Raw genomic sequence first — 20,125 nt, 5'->3', positions numbered from 1 at the left:
AATTCTGTTCACAGTCAGTGACAGAGTCATGCTTACATCAAAGTGGTAAGTGGTTGATGAGGTGAGTCTGGGATGATAGCTTGTGAAAACTCACTCTGCCTCACAGAAATAAGCCCTTTAACAAAAGTTGATGAAAATGATACAATCACCAAAATATAAGATTTAGCCTAAGATACTTCCTTTTCATTTTAGTATTCCTGAAGCATTCATCTGTCCCGTTTCACAGGGCAGAGGCACAGCTTTGCCTTTCAGTGAGCTGTATCCTAGGCTGTTCCTGCCTTCAGCAACTATTATTAGGAGTGACAGGTGTTTCATTAAAATGAAACCCTCTCAGCTTACCCAAACTAGTGGCGTTCATGCTGGTATGTTGGAGGACTAGGTGATGGAAATTGGTTTCAAAGTTGTGTGCATAGGTGGTTTTGCTACAAGCATTTGCTTTTCAAGGACGTTGGGCTGCTCTGGATTTCAACTGGGGCTTCTTCCTTCTGGAAGAAACTTAAATCTACTATTTCAAGTGGCCTAGTGTCCAATATGGATGCGAACTGAAAACAGTTGTCATTTTTATTTGACTTCATGCATTTCTATTTCATGAACTGTGATGGAAGTGATTTGTGGATGTTTTTTTTTCATTTCTACAATTTAAAGATAGAGATTTTAGAAAAAAAATCAATCAGCATAACATCTTTTATTAAAATAAAAACCTGTCCCCAGTCACCTTTATTTCACAACTCAATGCACAGTGCCTTACTAGCTTAGGTTTTAAAGAAATCCATTTCACAGGAGTAAAAGGCCTCCAGCTGGATGAAGGCAAAACATTCCATGCTGAGCTCAGCAAGTTCAAAAATAGCTGTTATCGATGGGAGAAGCAAAAAAATGCACACAAAGGAAGTCAGTAAAGATAAAAGCATCTAAAATGGCAGAAAATAGTTAATATTAGAAACAGTGATTTCTTTGCAGAGACTACCAATGAGCAAAATCTTTAGAGCAAGTTAGTGATCTGAATCAGAATGTGGACACTGTTGGTTTAGAGAATTATAGTATAATTGAATCAAATAGTACAGATTGCACGCTCCACATTCGCCACATTCTCCACCTCCCCCTCCCCCTTCCATGAAATGTCACTTCCTGTTAGCTAACTTCTATTACCTTTTGCTGAAAAAACAACTTGTGACCTGAACACAACCTATTTCTTGACCAGCTGCAGGATTTAAACAAAAAATCTTCTAGTATTAACAAATATTCTTGGCTTAATTATTTTATGATATGAAAGTTTTGTCCTACGTTATTTTAGAATGGTGTAACTTTTACGTATTGCATATTAACTATAACTATACCTATTATCAAGAAAAAAAATCTCTCACTCAGTGCATAGATTTGCATAGTCCAAACTTGTACCACATACAGGCATGTCTGTAATGATATTCTGCCCATTAGTTTTTATTTAAACCTTGATTCCTTTGCTATTTTCAGACTAAATACTCGGTTAGACATTTCCTGTCAATTCTCATTAGTTTTAAAATTACACGGCCAGGTGCAAAAAAATCCCAAATGCATTCCCAGTGATAGAGTCAGAAATTGGGAATAAAATTTGTAAACCTGCTCTTCCATTATTGAAGATGGAATTACTTGTGTTTTCAAAGTAGACAGATTGAAACATCAATATACTATATTGTAGAAGATATTGGTTGTGGAAATGAGCATTGTATGTTGTACCTGACACCCACAGCACAACCTCCCATCCCATCACTCCATATGATGCCGTTTGAACTAGATTTACCCACTACTGACTCTGCCAAAAATACACACAGTGATGTTTAATAATGCACCTTGGAGAGACAAGAGCAGAACTCCTGTGGTGAAAGGGAGCTTGCAGTGTGAGGAGGAAAGTAACTACCAAGGACCTGGGTTAAGCATAATAGGCACAACAGCTCTCTGCTCAGCTGTCAAATTGTATTACTACAAAATAAGAAATTTTATGCGATTCTGCGGTTTGAAACAATGAGTGAGTCTTTTTTGGGTTTACAGTTCATCACCAGTGTTAATCCAAATGAGCAGATATCAGTCAGATCAAAGTATGGTATCCTGATGCATGGTTAATATTTTATGTCACAGGTGATAAATACAACACATGCTAAGCCTCTTTCACTGTCTAGTTGAACACAGCCTACCGTATTATTTTTTCCAATTGCTTTAGCAGCTGCTTGTTGCTTAGAGCACCCCTTTACAACCAAGACCAGACATCTGTCGAATTAGTAGGGAGTTAAAGATTGATGATTAGCTTTGTAGGGGGGAAAAAACAAGAGTATAAACACATTTATTTTGCTAAAATCTCAAGATAGCACTGAATTTTACATTTCTCCACCGGCAAAGTTTTCAGCAGGGGAGCTCATAAAACTACTCAGGCTGTTAGCTCACTTTGAACTAATCCCTATAAATGCTCAAACGAGCAGGGACCAAAGTAGGCTGTCTTGCCTGCCAAGTTAAACAAAATAGTTAATTGGACATTGAATACTATGCTGCCATAAAATAGTGAGCAAAGGCATCTTGTGACTCAGAGGTAGTGCTCCCCTTCTAGGCCAGGAAAGGTTGGTTCAAGTCCCATCTGTCCCAGAGGTATATCATAACAAGTCTGAACAGATTAATTAAAAGGAATCATTTTGGTCTTTAAAAGCAGTGATAGTCTCCCTACCTCTAGGCCAGAAGGTTCAGCTTTAAGTCCAAACTGTCCCAGTGATTTGAAAAAACATGTCTAAAGAGGCTGAAGAAAAAGTGAATATGGAGAGTTTTGTGGAGCAGTGGTGGTGTCCTGCCTAGGTGCCAGGAGGTCCAGGTTCAAGTCTGAAGAAGGGCTTATACCCGAAACGTCGATTCTCGTGTTCCTTGGATGCTGCCTGACCTGCTGCGCTTTTCCAGCAACACATTTTCAGGTTCAAGTCTGCCCTGTCCTGGAGCTGTACCATAACATGTCTGAGAAGTTGAACAATAATTTAAAAAAAAAAAAAGGGCCCAACACTGATCCCTGTGGGACACCACTAGACACCAGTCTCCAGTCACACAAACAGCCTTCTACTAACATCCTCTCAATTGCCACTATGCCAATTTTGCATCCAAGTTGCCAAAGTTACCCTAGATCCAATGTGCTTTTATTCTTCTTTTCAGTCTCCCACATGTGACTGTACCAAAGGCTTTGCTGAAGTCCACAAATTACATCAACTGCACAACCCTCATCTACATACCTGGTTATCTCTTTGAAAAATTCAATTAAATTTGTTCGGCATGACTTTCCTCTGAAAGAGCTGTGCTGACTATCCCAGATCAAACCTTGCCTCCCCAAGTGGAGAATAATTCTGCCTTTCAGAGTTTTCTCTCTCCCACTGGCGAGACTCACTGGGCATGTAATTCCCTGATCTCTAGCTTCCATCCTTCTTGAAAAGTAGAACGACATTAGCGGTCTGCAGAGTTCTGGCATTACCCATGGCCTGACGGGAATAAATATTTGGGTCAGACCCACTACATATCTCATCTCTTACAGCAGCATGGGATAAAAACCTGGGAATCTGTCCCATTTAAAATATGCCAGAACCTCCAAAACCTCCTCACTGTCAAATTGCTCAAGAATCTCAGAGCCTCTTCCTGAATTCTGCGCCTACACCCTCCTTGTCCAAAGTGAAGGCCGTTATGAAGTATTTGCTTAATACCATACCAATGTCAGAATCATAGATATGTACAGCATGGAAACAGACCCTTCGGTCCAACTTGTTCATGCCTCTCAGATATCCCAACCCAATCTTGTCCCACCTGCCAGCACCCAGCCCATATCCCTCCAAACTATCCAGATGCCTTTTAAATGTTGCAATTGTACCAGCCTCCACCACTTCCTCTGGCAGCTCATTCCATACACGAACCATCCTCTGCGTGAAAAAGTTACCCCTTAGGTTTCCTTTATATCTTTCCCCTCTCACCCTAAACCTATGCCCTCTAGTCTATTTATCCTATTCATGCCCCTCATGATTTTATAAACCTCTATAATTCATCCCTCAGCCTCTGACACTCCAGGGAAAGCAGCCCCAGCCTGTTCAGCCTCTCCCTATAGCTTAATCCTCCAATCCTGGCAACATCCTTGTCATTCCTCCCTGAACCCTTTCAAGTTTCACAACATCTTTCCGATAGGAAGGAGATCAGAATTGCACACAATATTCCAACAGTGGCCTAAACAATGTCCTGTACAGCTGCAACATGACCTCCCAACTCCAATAACCAATACTCTCATCATTAAAGGAAAGCATATCAAACACCACCTTCACTATCCTCCAGTTCCCCACACAAGATTGACCACTTGGTTTCTGATGGACCTTACTCACTTTCCCTTGTTATAGTCAGCAGGTTTATTTAAAACCTCATGCTTTTGAAGCACTGGCTCTTCATCAGGTGAAGTGGAGGAAAGCGCACAAGCATAGAATTTATAGGCAGAAGAGATAATGGCAAGATAATTCCAGGTAATTAAAAGTGTCAAAAGGTAAGTACAAATGGTGGGAATGGAGTATCAAGTCTTCACAAATGATCAAAAGTATCAAACAGTTTGAGTGAAGTGTGAACAGCATAACATAGGGATGACCTATAATCTGATTAACTAAGTCAATGATAAATATCAAAAATAAAGATGGCTGGAATAACATAATAGGTAATGACAACAGATGAACAGAAGCCATGCGACAATTGCCAGGCAGGAATGTTCCCTCGCAGTTTAGGTGCACTTCATCAGCCAAGGATATTTAGCCTCCGATCCTCAGGTAAGCACCTTCCAAGGTGGCCTTTGATACACACAACGCAGAATTACCAAGCAGAAACTGATAGCCAGGTTCTGTACCTAAGACGACAGCCTCAACGGTGATCTTGGGTTCATGACAAGCTACATGTAGCCTCACCGACTGTTCTGTGCTTGTAAAATCCTCCTGACTTTTCTGTTTCAATACCATCACCTGGATAACTTATGACCTCTCTACCTTAATAAGTTTATACAGTTTTGGATTACTTGTTACTTTGGTTAGACCCTCGTCATGCAACTCTTATACCTATCATGCTATTCCAGTCATTTAATTTGTTTCCAGCACCATCTTATTTTTAAAACTATTTGTAATTATCTCTCTGCCTCAATTAATCAGATCATAGGTCATCCCTTCACTTGCTATTCAGCAGTTGACACTTCACTCACCATCTGATACTTTTGATCACCTGCAAAGTTATGTTATTCAGCCTGTCAACATGCCACTCACTATTTGTACTTGCCTTTCGACAATCTTAATAACCTGGAACTATCTTGCCATTGTCTTTCTGCCTGTGAAATCTATGCCTGTGCACTTCCCTCCACTTTACCTGACAATGGAGCAGTGCTCCGAAAGCTTGTGATTTCAAATAAAATTGTTGGACTATAACCTGGTGTCATGTGACTTCTGACTTTGTCCACTCCAGTCCAACACCAGCACTTCCATATCATCTCTTCCCCTTGATATAGAGCATCTTGGGATTCTCCCCAGTGTTTTCTCAAGTCCCTCCTTTGCTCTCCTAATTGATTTCAGAAATTGCCTTGCGCTTCCTATACTCCACTAGAGTCTCTATCAATTTGCTTCCTTTCTACCTGTTAAAAGCTTCTCTTTCTCATCTTCTCCAATTCTGAATATTTCTAGACATGCATGGATCTTCTGGACTTGTTGATCCTTAGTTTCATCCTAAAGGGAACATGTTAGCCCTATACTCTTGCTAAATTTCATTTTCAATGTTGCCCACTGTTCTGCTGTAGATTTACCCAGAAATAGCTATTCCCAATTTAATTTGGTCAGGTCCTCTTTTTCCTTTTCCATAAGGCCATCTTTTTCCTTTTCCATAAACCACACAGCATTTCAGTGATCACAACAATAATACCGTGTTACTGCCACCTTGAACACCTGTCCAGCTCCGTTCCAGAGATTTAGGTCCAGCATTGCACCATCCCTTATTGGACCTTCAACATGTTGGTTAAAAACTCTCCTGATACATTTCAAACAATCAGTCCCCTCTAAACCTTTGACACTATGACAATCCCAATTAATGCTAGGGACGTTGAAATTCCCTAATGTAATTCCTTGTATTTTTATTACAAACTTCAATGAATTTGTGTACATATCTGCTCCTCTATTACCCCCTGACTGTTTGGGGGTCTATAATACACTGTCAGCAATGTGAATGCCCCCTTTGTATTCCTGGAGTCTACCAACAAAGCCTCATTTGAAGACCTTTCCCAAGATAGTCTCCCACCTTACTGCAGTTATTGACACCTTAAGGATGTGAGATCAACTAGCAGAAAGTGAGGACTGCAGATGCTGGAGACCAGAGTTGAAAAAATGCGGTGCTGGAAAAACACAGCAGTTTTGCACTTCTTGCGGTTGCAGGGGAACATACCGGAGTGGAGGTTGGGTTGGTGGGGGTATGGACCCAACGAGGGAGTCGCAGAGGGAGTGGTCTCTCCGGAATGCTGATAGGGGTGGAGGGGGAAATATCTCTCTGGTGGAGGGGTCTGTTTGGAAGTGCAAAACTTGCACCACACCTCCCCATGGCCCCAATTGATCCTTCCATATCCGTTGCAAATTCACCTGCACCTCCAACACACACCATTTACTGTATCCGCTGCACCCAATGCGGTCTCCTCTACATTGGGGAGACAGGCCGCCTACTTGCGGAACATTTCAGGGAACACCTCTGGGACACCCACCAACCAATCCAACCACCCCGTGGCTGAACACTTTAGCTCCCCCTCCCACTCCCACTCCACCAAGGACATGCAGGTCCTTGGCCTCCTCCATCACCAGACCCTGATCACAAGACGCCTGGAGGAAGAGCGCCTCATCTTCTGTCTAGGAACCCTCCAACCACACAGGATGAATGTAGATTTCTCCAGCTTCCTCATTTCCCCTCCCCCCCACCTTATCACAGTCCCAACCCCCAGATTCAGCACCATCCTCTTGACCTGCAATCTTCTTCCGGACCTCTCCAACCCCACCCCCTCTCCGGCCTATCACCCTCACCCTCACCTCCTTCCACCTATTGTATTCCCAGCGCCCCTCCCCCAAATTCCCTCCCCCCTACCTTTTATCTCAGCCCGCTTGGCACACCAGCCTCATTCCTGAAGGGCTTATGCCCGAAACTTCGATTCTCCTGCCTGGCCTCCTTAAGAATGTGACACCACTCCCTCTACATCCCCTCCCTTGTCCTGCCTGAAGATCTAATGCCCAGGAATGTTAAGTTGCCAGTCCTGCCTCACCCCCAACCATATCTGAGATGGCATCCTCATAATTCCACATGTGAATCTGTGTCCTTAACTCATCGGTCTTTACTTTAATGCTAGGAGTGTTATAGGTTAGGCCATCCGGCCTTCCCTTGCTCCCTTGAAACCTCGATATTTCTGAGCAGCCTCTGCCTTGGTTACTTTACTATAGTTTGCTATGTCCTAAAATGTACTAACACTCCACATCTCCTCTGCAGAACTAGAAAACCCACTCAAGGATGTTGCTCTCATTCTGGTTCAGGTGCAGACTGTCCTACTTTTCCCAGAAACAGTCCCAGTGGTAAGAATCTGAAACCCTTCCAGCTGCACCAATTTTTGAGCCATGCATTCATCTGCCTATTCTCCTATTTCTGTACTTGTTAGCATGGGACACCAGGAATATTCCAGAAATTACAACATTAAAAGGTCCACCTCTTAAGTCTATTTGCTAAATTCTTGGCACAAGACCTCATCCTTCATGGTCCCTGTTGTTGGTACCAAATAAGTACCTCTTCCAGCAGCAGATCAGGGACATCCCTGACTAAGCACCAAGGAAGAAAACACACAAGCCAGGAGTCACATCTGCGACTGCAGAAATGCTGGTCTGTTTTCTGACTAATGGACCCCCGATTGCCATAACTCCTGCTTTTCCCCTCAAGGAGTCAAGCCAATTGTGGTGCCAGAAGCTTGGCACACTCTGCACTTTGAGGAACCAGTGCTCTCATCAGCTTCCAAGTGAAAAACCGATTTGTGAGCAGGACCATAGAGGACCCCTGCACTGCTTGTTGCTCCGACTGCCCTGAAGTCAGCCATTCCCTTCTATCCTCCAGTCCCTTGAACTACGATGTGACTACCTTTCTCACCACAGAACTCCTGGTCTTGTGCACGTGTCAGAGATTCCAGCCACTGCTCAATCTCCAAAACATGGCTGTCATGTTTCTGCAGTTGGGAACATTTCCTGGTCATTCAAGATGCTGCTAGGGTTCATGAATTTCTACATATGACATGTCACACATTCCACTCAACTGACCTCACCTGCCATGACTGAAACCTATCAGTCTTACTTGCAAGCTTTTATAATTACTTCTTCTTAAAGTGATGTTCTTTTTATGTTAACTTTAGTCTCCTTCTCATTCTCTGACCTTTACTTATCCTGACGCTTCCAATTTAATCCATAATTAATAATCCCCCAGCTCTTGGGCCTTGGTCTACCATGTCAACTACAATATATTGTCACCATCTTCAAAATTAAATATTGAAGTTTTAAAAGGAGATATCAATTTCCCGGGAAATGAAAGAATCGCTTGACAAAATTTCATGTTAAGACTTTTACAGGACAAAGTGTTATGGACTAGGCCACACCACTCAAAACATTCTTCAGCAGACAGCCCCAGACCATAACTTTGTATACTTACCAAAACAAATTGCAGTGAAAATTGCATGGAGTAATATAGCTAGGATGACTACTAGATTTTAAAACAAAGATTTATTCACACAATTACACAATGAAACACAAAAGATCAGAACAAAGAACCCCTATAGAACTCAACCTAACTAGGCTTAATTATGCTGTTCCGGATATACACAACAGTCCCAATAAACAAACTCCCTTTAAAAGCCAGTATAAATGAAACAGATGTTTACAGGTTGAAGTTGAAGGACAGAAGAGAGAGTTTTCACACAGCTCCCTATTGAATGTCCCAGTTCAAGACTGAACTAAAAACTGCTCAGCCCAGTTGAAGAGCTGACTACTTCCCTTTCATTATATAGGTCTCTAAAACATGACCACTATGGCCTAAAGTTTCATTTGTTTACATATAAACAAAAGGCCTCAAATCCTTTCATCTCTGTACCAAATCAGACTGATCGGAGCCTGGCCCGTTTATTGCACGTCTGAAAAAAAAAATCAAGGACAGTTCCTCGAGCCAAGAAACAGCTTTTTAGAAAAAAAGGGACTAGCTTTGTGACAAAAGATAAGAATAAACATTACTTTATAGGTGATTAGTAACAAATCATATGAGGTACTTCCCCATTAGCCACCTAACAACTGAAAAGTCTTTATATCACGTTAGGAGAAAGTGAGGTCTCTTCCTGAAGAAGGGCCTGTGCCCGAAACGTCGAATCTCCTGTTCCCTGGATGCTGCCTGACCTGCTGTGCTGTTCCAGCAATAAAGTTTCAACTTTATATCACGTTACCCAATGCTCTAAGCAGCTATGAAGCCTTGTAGATTAAGTTCAAAATTCCTCCCATACTTTCAACAGGGTTCTTTTTCTTTGCCACACTAAAGTAAGTCTTCCAGCATCTTTTGAAAATCTGTTCACTCAGCTAAGTATTCTTAAACTGAATTCCATTTACAAAAGGTCCACTCCAGTGAATCCTTGGCTTCTTAAACCTCCACAAGCCTAACTCTTCAAAGACATTCAGTTCTCTTACAAGAATCTAGTTCCCACAATGGAAACATAGACCCTATTTGGACTGTATAAGATATTTGTTAGACCACAGCTAGAGATTGTGCTCATTTCTGGACACCATATTATTAGAAAAATGTAAACACATTGGAGAGAATGCAGAAGCAGTTTACAAGAGTGGTTAAGGAATAAGGAACTCATCAGGATAGATTGAAGAAGTTGAGACCATTCTCCTTGGAAAGACGATGGCTACGAGGAGATTTAAAAGAAGTTTTTAAAATAATTCATTGATTGGATAACTTGGGAAACTTGGTCAGCATGGATGAGTTGGATCAAAGAGTCAGTTTCCATGCTATATGACTGAGTCTATTCTAGGTCTGAAATGCTTCCAGAATTAATCCCTTTCAAACTTAGCTGGAGAAAAACAGAATCCAAATACACTTAACTGGAGTTGCAGAACAGTTCAGTCTCTCCAAAAACAGGAAAGAGCCAGCTGAGATTATTATCATCCTCTGCATAGCCCTTTTTAATAAGTTATAGCTAGACAAGTTCAAAAGATCATAACTTTAAAAAGGGTTTAATCTATTCTTTTGTTATTTCCCAGCAACATCACTTGCAGTCACTCCATCCCAGTGAAGTATCACTTCAATCATTACTCTAACTTCTTATTCAAAGATTCTTGCCAGCCCTTCTCCTTGGATTATTGAAACAGCTTAAGATTTCTTTCCAGATTTGATAGCGTGAAGATTACTCTTCAATTCTGCTAGGTTGGATACTTCATTCCAATTCTGGTACATTGGAGATTTCTACTATCTATTTCTCACAATCTAGAGACTTCTCCAAACTAAAAAAAACCTACCATTCTCCTTGGATAACAACTCTGCCTCCGAATGTAATCAGCTCATGGCCCCCTAGCAATCTGTTTGTGTGCCATAGAAGCTCAACTTTACAAATACATTATCAATTAATTCCCCAGGCAGCTGATCAACCATCAGTCACATTCTTGGAAAAGTTGCCTTTAGTTTAACAGTCAAAATTACTCTGAGTTTAGGTTAAAAAAAATTGAGTCCTTCACTTTTTCTAATATCTATTTTGCCCCTATGCTGAAATTCAAGCTCCCAAATAATGAGATAACACAAACTATATCACAGCCCTCATCCACAGGGAGTATGGCATTGAGTTATTTAAGTTATTGATGCAGAAAGATAAGAATTTTAAAATATGTTCAGTAAATCATTTTTGTTCTTTTGCTCTGAACTCATCTCCAGTGTGGCAACATATTCCACTCTATGATTCAATTAACAGAAACATTGTCTCAAAACAGAGAGCAAAAGAAAAAAACATCATAAAAATCTTCTAATCCTACAGGACACAAAATCTCAAGATGGTTGTTTGCAGTTACATTTTGAATTTGATAGCAGTGTTACTTTATTCCAATTATTCAATTATTGTTGCAGAAACTAATGATTTACAAGTATAACTACCAATGTTCCTTTTATGTTCACATTGCAAATGGTTTCAAAATGTAAACAGAGTACCTGGATCATTAAGGCATTTGATAATTTCTTTCATACATTGGCTTGCCATGATTCATTGCCCAGTCAAGCATATAGATGAGTAACCTTGCCTCTGTCAGGATCATTTTTCATGTCCCAAAGCACATGAGCAGAATAAAATGAGAAATATCTGTGTACTGGACATTTTCTTAGAGTATCCTAGCAGCACAGAATTCACAAGCACCTCACTCCATTACTCTTTTTCTGCTCCAGTTCCCTATCAGAATTTTCTACCCAATGCTGTTTGCTTACTTAATCTATTTCTAGCTTCTTTATTTGCTCTTCTAATTGGTTTAATTACTCATTTCCCCTTCTTTCCAGTTTTAAATGACCTTTTGCTTCCTTATCTATGTTTCCAGTTCATTAGCTCTTCTTTATTCAGCTGAAGCTCATTATTACTGATATCAATATCCCATAACATGGAAACCTTCTTCCTGACATTACTTGTTAACTACTCATGAGCTGCCTAACCTTCTGGTCCCTCTCAGTTCTAACACATGGCTGGGGAATCATCCAAACATCCTCACCCTGAAGTCCTGCTTCATTTTTTAGCAATTTCCTTTGTTAAGATTTCAGGCTTTTCCTTCTTTCTACAATTGGCATGGACCACAATAATTGATTGGTTTTTCTCACCTCCAGTAGTCATTTGCATTCCTTTCAAATTGAGTGTTAGATTAACATCTATGAGTTCATAATACTTAAGAGATTTAGTCTTGCCTGCAAAAGATAGTCAAATAAACTAAGATTAAGTATCCTATTGTTTCTGCATTCCTAAGTGAATTGCTTATCTCCGTTCATCCAATCAATGTAGAGTCCTGCACAGAGTCCTCTCCCTCAATACAATGAAGAGTTTCTCATATTTTCTGCTTGTTGTAAAATTACTGGGTTGAAGAGTTCATGTGAAGAAAACCCAAACATTTTAATTGTAAACCAAGTAACCCTAAAGAAGTACATGAATTTGGAAGAATAAAATCATTTTGGACAAGTAGCATCTCTTTAAAGTCATGGGGTTGAGAAGTCAAGCAATGAAAGTACTGAAGAAGGGTTGGGGCTGCAGGGTGGCACAGTAGTTAGCATTGTTGCCTCACAGCACTAGGGTGTTGGGTTCAATTCTAGCCTTAGGCGACTACCAGTGTGGAGTTTGCACATTCTCCCCGTGTCAGCACGGGTTTCCTCCGGGTGCTCCAGTTTCCTCCCATAATCCAAAGGTGTGCAGGTTAGGTGAATTGGCCATGTTAAATTGCCCATAGTGTTAGGTGCATTAGTCAGAGAGAAACAGGTTACTCTTTGGAGGATCGGTGTGGACTTGTTGGGCCAAATGGCCTGTTTCCATACTATGGGACTCTAAGCTAAAGACAGTGGCCACTTGGAGAGCACAATAGCATAGAGATTAGAGAGCTGTTGAGTTTGGTGTCTGATATATTGATGAAGCTGATAGTTGATGTTGTCAGTTTTGAAAATTCTGAAGTGTGGAAAAGCATGATAACTTCCCTTTCTTTGTAAATTAGATTCCCTAAAGTGTGGAAACAGACCCTTCAGCCCAACCAGTCCACACCAACCCTCCAAAGAGTAACTCACCCAGATCCATTTCCCTCCGACTAATGCACCTGATACTATGGGGTATTTTAGCTTGGCCAATCCACCTGGCCTGCACATCTTTGGATTGTGGGAGGAAACCCACACAGACAGAGGGAGAATGTACAAACTCCATAAAGACTGTCACCCAAGGCTGGAATTGAACTTGAGACCCTGGTGCTGTGAGGCAACAGTGCTAGCCACCGTGCCACCCTATTTATGGTGTGATTTATAAAATATTTTAATGTACGACCGGCTTAATTATAGAACTTTCAGAATTGACTAACCCCTCAAGATTTCTAGGTCCTGGGAGTGCAATGGCATGTTTTTTTTTGGGTGGGGGAGAGGTTATAGAGAGTGAGGTTATGTGGACTCCAGAATAATGGAGGAAAGCAATCAAGGGGATTTTAGATCATTTTCAGATTATGATATAAGAAGTCATTTGAAGCAGGTTGAAGAGAGGGGAAAAGATTTTGGCTAGGCTGTTGTCAGCAAAAAATAAAATACACTATTACATGCTCAACAGAAATATGAAGAATTTGGAACATAGAGAAGACAAACCATTAGTGTAATAGCTTAAATTAATGGAAGCAGATGCACAGATCACAGCAATCAAATCAACTACGTCTACCTTTTTATTACAGAATAAGAAGTAATTAATGGAACTCTTAAATGGCTTTACAGAAATTTGTTGGATTCAGAATATCACCTCACTGGACAGATTATTAATGGCAACCTTGATAAGTATCACTTCCAAATGCTGTTTTGCCTGGTTGATAGCTACTATAGCTGCAAGATAGTAATTATGTTTATAATCCAAATCTGTACATGAGTTTCACATTCCTCTTTTCCAATTGCAGTCCATTGCATCACTGGACTTCTTGGGCAATCTTAGAAATATCATTTTGTTTGTATGTTTGAAGATAGTGTATGGACATGTACACATTTGTTATTTATTATCACAACAGCTACTTAATCAGGTGAGAGAAAATACACGTGCACTGACTAGAATGGGTGTCATAGCACATTTACATTAAAAGATTTTACAAATATCAACTTAACCATCATAAGAATTCAGTTTTATAACAGTATGGTTCACTGTGGTTGAACAAGTTAAACACTGTTATAATTAGATATCATTCAAGAATTTTTTAAACTAATATTTAGACATTGCAAGGGGGTTTGGTTTAGCTCAGATGGCTGGACAGTTGATTTGCTAAGCACTGTGATACAAACAGCTTGGGTTCAATTTCCCTAACCACCTGAGGTTACTATGAAGGACTCTCCTTCTCAAACTCTTCCCTCACCTGAGGTATGCTGGCCCTATTTTTTAAGATACTGTAAGATGATACACAGCATATGTCAGATGAAACTAGATATTTGAGAGTTAACAAATTGCTATCCTTCAAGCACATGTCTTGTATTATTCCAGTGGAATGCAAGGAAGGGGCCGGAACTTGAGTTGGAGCTCAGATATATCATGGCCTGTTAAGGTTACAGTCTCTGCTTGCCTTTACAAGGCCAATTACATTGAAAGAGGTGGTGCCAGTGTTGCAGCTTCTTAACACCAGGAACTGCCTATCTGGGAATTTCAGAAGTGAGACAAAAACACCAAACTTGGATTTAGGATTTTTACAAATTAAAACTGAATTGGATGCATTTTTGTTAGTTCTGTGAAGTTTTTTTTAAATAGTGGTCAGGAAAGTCAATTTGGAACAGTGACCTAAATATGATTGCAGTTGAGTGCCTGAATGAAGCCAATGTTTACACTGTCAGTTTTACAGCATGAACTGTAAACATATTAAGGTAACTAGTTTAGTTTAGTTTAGTTTAATTTTGACTTCAGAACAGTTTTAGTTCAAACGATCACACAGTTCAGTCCAGAATAGTTTTTTTATGGAGTCCAATCAGAAACTAGCGAATACTGCATCGTATTACCTCTCTTAGGGTGTCTGGATTCAAATTTTTCTTAAATATTATTCAGTATTTCACGACGCCTATTCCTGGGCTGGATCTCCATGTGGCATTATCATTTGGCAAACTTGTACATCTGATCTTATCAGCATTTTGTGAGCTTTACCTGCGTACAGCTTCTGAAAGTTGACTTCTTTAGTTTTTAAAGAACAAATATATATACTTAGAGATTGAAAAGGAAGGGACATTTAGAATGAAATTTCTGAATTGGCAGAAATTTTGATCAGAAATGCTTCAGACTGCTATCTTGCAGTTCTGTTTTGGGGAGTTTTTTTTAAGAGGAGTCTCTGGATATCCAAGTATATTTACTCATGTCTCTAACAATGTGTGAACCAACAGAGCCATAATCATCTGAGAGTATGTAAGTTCCTTTGATGATAGGCCACAGTATTGCCATGATAATTATTTGATCTTGGATACTGGCTATTGCTTCAGCCTCTGTTAGCATATTTGCATGGATGTTAATTGAATACCCTTGTGTATGCATGTGTCCAGCCTGATTTGTATTGAAAATCCTGATTTAAATAAGGATTATTCCTGATTTGGAAAATCAGGATGCTCAATTGGTGAATAGGAATCTCACCAATTCCCAAATCTATTTCTCTAACCACACCCACAGGCTTGATTAACAACACAAAGAGCAATCAAAAGACATGCACAAACTCCAAACAACTGAGCAGAACGTCTTTCCTCACAAAATTAAAGAATCTATTTTAAATTAATCTGTTATTCACAACAATATATGTACATTGAGTCATTTCATAAATAAAGTGGTTACTCTGAACTCAAAATACAGATATTTAGTTCTATGACTCCATCATCTTGAGATATGAAGGTTGTTGTTGATGATGTGGGATCTATGAATTTGAACTTGCTCCACGTACATCAGGATCAGGATTGGGAAAAGGCAATGCATCCTCATAATCGCTGTCCTCAATAATCCTGGTTTGCTTGCTCTCAAGTGCCTTGTGTTCTGCATTGTGTTATAATATAATAGTTGAGTGTTAGTACTGAACAACAATTCAATCAGCTTCGATCCTGATAGATATAATCTGAGTTAGTGTTTGTGATTTGGCTGTTTGACGCAAACCCAATTGCTATTTATTTTTCCACGCACATATTCAATTTTCAAATTTATACTACTGCTTTACCTCATCGCAGTTTTGTGATTTCATCTGCTTTTATTCTTTTTTAGTCTTGCCCAGTGTAACAAAGTAGGAAAGTTATGACCAGGTACAAGATTAGCTAATTTCTTTCTGGTGAGAGAGTGTCGACTGAATCCATATTTGTGCCAAAGGAATTGAACAGATTAAAATAAAAGCAAATTACTGCAGATGTTGGAATCTGAAACCAAAAGAGAAAATGCTGGAAAATCTCAGCAGGTCTGGTAGCAAAGGGTCAGTTAGACTCGAAACGTCAGCTCTTTTCTCTCCTTACAGATGCTGCCAGACCTGCTGAGATTTTCCATCATTTTCTCTTTTGGAATTGAACAGATTGTTCGAATATTTGAGTATAGGAGTTGAGATATCATGTTGTGACTATGGAGGACATTGGTGAGGCCACTTTTAGAATACTGCATTCAATTCTGCTTTCCCTGTTGCTAAACTTGAAGGGTGCAGAAAATACTTTCAAGATTGTTACAAAGAACAATACAGCACGGAAACAGGCCCTTCAGCTATCCAAGCCTCCACTGATATATTTTGTGCTTCCAAACTAAAACTGTCTTCACTTACACGATCTGTATGCTTCTTTCCCTTCCTTTTCATGTATTGGTCCAGGTGCTTCTTGAATGCTGCTATAGTGTCTGCTTCCACCCTCTCCTCAGGCAGCATATTCTAGGCACTCAGCGCTCTCTGTGTGAAAACTTGCCTTGCACATCTCTTGTAAACTGTACACCTCCTCCCCACCCCATACATTGAACCAGTGTCCCCTTGTAATTGACTCCTCCACCCTAGGAAAAAGCCTCATACTTTCCACTCTATCTGTGTCTTGCACAATCTTACAAACTTCTTTCAGGTCATCCCTCCACTTCCTGTATTCCAGCGAAAACAAACTCAGTCTATCCAACCTTTCTTCATAGCTAAAATCCCACATAACAGACAACATCCTGGTAAATCTTTTCCATACCTTCTCCAATGCACCTCTATATTGCTGAGTTTGGACGGTCTGAGCTATAGGGAGAGGCTGAATAGCCAGGGACTGTTCTCCCTGAAGTATCAGTGGCTGAGAGGTGACCTTTAATAGCGATTTATAAAATCATGTCTCACTAATTTACTTGAGGATTTGAAGAAGTAACAAGGAAGACTGATGAATGCAGAGCAATGGACATTGTTTACCTGGACTTCATCAAGGCATTTGACCAGGTTCCACATGGTATACTGGTTAGCAATATGGAATCCAGGGAGTGCTGGCCATGTGAATACAAAATTGGCTTGATAGTAGGAAATAGAGGTTGGGAGTACCCTTTATGGGGGTTTATAAAATCAGAAGGGGCAAGGATAGGGTAAATAGCCAAGGTCTGTTTCCCATGTAGGGGAGTCCAGAACTAGAGGGCATAGGTTTAAGGTGAGAGGGAAAAGATTTAAAAGGGACCTGAAGGGCAACTTTTTCCATACAGAGGGTGGTGCATGTCTGGAACAAGCTGCCAGAGGAAGTGGTGAAGTACAATTACAACATTTAAAAGGCATCAGGATAGGTATATGAAGAAAAAGGAGTTAGAGGGACATGGGCCAAATGCTGGCAAATGGGACTAGATTAGTTTAGGAATCTGGTTGGCATGAATGAGTTGGATTGAAGGGTCTGTTCCATGCTGTACATCTCTATGACTCTCCGTTTTCCACCTGACATGCTAGCTAGCTCACTGACTGTCCTAGATCACCCTGCTGGATCATATGACACCATCATTTGAATATGGGTTGCATGACAATGTCAGACGGTGATGATTTTCATAGCTTCCTAGGAACTCCAAGAACAGATTAGAAACAAATTATAATTAATTTGTAGTGATGGTCTCTGACAAATTCCATTTTATAAATAAGTTGTGTAAAAATGTTGACAACCAAAGTGGTGATTCTGGAATTTGTTACATCAATTTCCAGTTATTTGTTAAATATCTCAAGAAGAACAAAATAAAAATGTTGGTTGCTAGTGAGTGCTTTTATTTATCTAAAACTAGAATCTTGCAGTTGTTGCCATGATTTTGTTAGCCATTTTTGCATTGGGCAATAACTATGTTCAATGATGATGTGGATGAGGTGATTCACTCAATACTGTCATCTTCGTCTTGTTTCAACTCCTATGACACTCCAGCACAAATTGCACAATAATCACCTAAAATGTTGTGAAACTGCAGAAATGATAGAGTGAAGTGAGGAGGGTGACTGTCACCCTAATGACCCAGAATCTGGAAATATATGAAAGATACATATGTGTATAGTCTGTCATGGATCACCTTGATATGCGTTCATGAGGGATCTTCCAGTGTGAAGCGTTTGGTTACAGAAGATAGAATGTAAACTTTCTAGATTGACATTTGTGTGGCACACTAGATTTATAATTCTTGCCTTCCACAAACAGGAATAGTTGTGTCACTAAATTTAGAATGTTCTGTCTGGCAGGAGTATGGGTGGGAAACAAGGGAAAGAAATTGTTTCCACAATAGAACAAAGAAAATTTACAGCCCAGGAATAGGCCCTTCGGCCCTCCAAGCCTGAGCTAATCTAAATCCACCTTCTAAACCTGTCGCCCAATTCCTAAGCATCTGTATCCCTCTGCTCCCCATCTACTCATGCATCTGTCCAAACGCATCTTAAATGAATCTACAATGCCTGCCTCTATTACCTCTGCTGGCAATGCGTTCCAGGCACCACCCACCCTCTGTGTAAAATACTTGTTGCATGTATCCCCCTTAAACTTTTCACCTCTCACCTTGAAAGCTTGACCTCTCGTTATTGAATCCTTCACCCTGGGAAAAAGCTTATCTTTATCTATACCCTTCATAATTTTGTAGACCTCAATCAGGTTCCCCCCTCAATCTTTTTTCTGATGAAAACAAACCTACTCAACCTCTCTTCATAGCTAGCACCTTCCATACCAGGCAACATCCTCATAAACCTTCTCTGCACCCTCTCCAAAGCATCTACATCCTTTTGGTAATGTGGCAACCAGCATTCTAAGTGCAGCCGAACCAGTGTCTTGTACAATTTTAATATGACCTGCCAGCCCTTATACTCAATATCCCGTCCAATGAAGGCAAACATACTATAAGCCTTCTTGACCACTCTATCCACCTGCGCAGCAAACTTCAGGGAGTTCAATGCACTTGAACTCCCAGATCTCTCTGCTCATCAACATTTTCCAAAGGCTCTTCCATTTAGTGTATAATCCGTTCTAGGATTAGACTTCCCAAAATGCACCACCTCACATTTGCCTGGATTGAACTCAATCTGCCACGTCTCTTCCCAACTCTCCAGTCTATCTATATCCTCCTGTATTCTTTGACAGTACCCTATGCTTTCTGCTACTCCACCAATCTTCATGTCATCTGCAAACTTGCTGATCATACCAACCATGCCCTCTTCCAGATTATTTATGAATATCACAAACAACAGTGGCCCCAGCATTGATTCCTGTGGAACACCACTGGTCACCTTTCTCCATTTCGAGAAACTCCCTTCAACTACTACCCTCTGTCTCCTGTGGCTCAACCAGTTCTTTATCCACCTAGCTAGAACATACTGCACACCACGTGACTTCACTTTCTCCATTAGTTTACCATGGGGAACCTTATATGACATCTACAGGCCTTCCTTCATCTATCAACTTGGTCATTTCTTCAAAGAACTCTATTAAGTTTGTCAGGCATGATCTCTCCCGCACAAAACCATGTTGCCTATCACTGATAAGTCCATTCTTTTCCAAATATAAATAGATCCTATCCCTCAGTACCTTCTCCAGCAACTTTCCCCACCACAGACGCCAGGCTCACTGGTCTGTAGTTACCCAGAATATCCCTACTACCCTTCTTGTGCAGGGGGACAACATGAGCAACCCTCCAGCACCTGTGTTTAAGGATGCCACAAAGATATCTGTCAGGGCCCCAGCTATTTCCTCTCTCGCCTCCCTCAGCAACCTGGGATAGATCCCATCCAGTCCTGGGGATTTGTCCACCTTAGTAACCTCTAGCCTACCCAACACATCTTCCCTATTTATGTTAACGTGATCCAGAGTAATCAAACTTGTATTTCTAATCTCAAAATTCATCATGTCCCTCTCCTCAGTGAACACTGATTCAAAGTAAAGTGAACAATAGTTT

At 40.5% G+C, this 20,125-nt stretch overlaps 1 long non-coding RNA gene across 1 annotated transcript in view; it reads right to left on the bottom strand.

The window, feature by feature from the left end:
* The window catches only part of LOC122555948, a 44,751-nt gene extending 33,191 nt beyond the window's left edge, over window positions 1-11,560 (bottom strand). The window contains exon 1 of the long non-coding RNA XR_006313400.1: window positions 11,245-11,560. This is a non-coding gene — a long non-coding RNA (uncharacterized LOC122555948). The remainder of the gene's footprint in view (window positions 1-11,244) is intronic.
* Between the last annotated feature and the right edge of the window lie 8,565 nt (window positions 11,561-20,125).

The sequence above is a fragment of the Chiloscyllium plagiosum genome, chromosome 13 (genome assembly GCF_004010195.1).
Source record: "Chiloscyllium plagiosum isolate BGI_BamShark_2017 chromosome 13, ASM401019v2, whole genome shotgun sequence".
Lineage (NCBI taxonomy): Eukaryota > Metazoa > Chordata > Chondrichthyes > Orectolobiformes > Hemiscylliidae > Chiloscyllium > Chiloscyllium plagiosum.
Note: the sequence above shows the minus strand (reverse complement) of the source record. Positions and strands in the feature narration are given on the sequence as shown.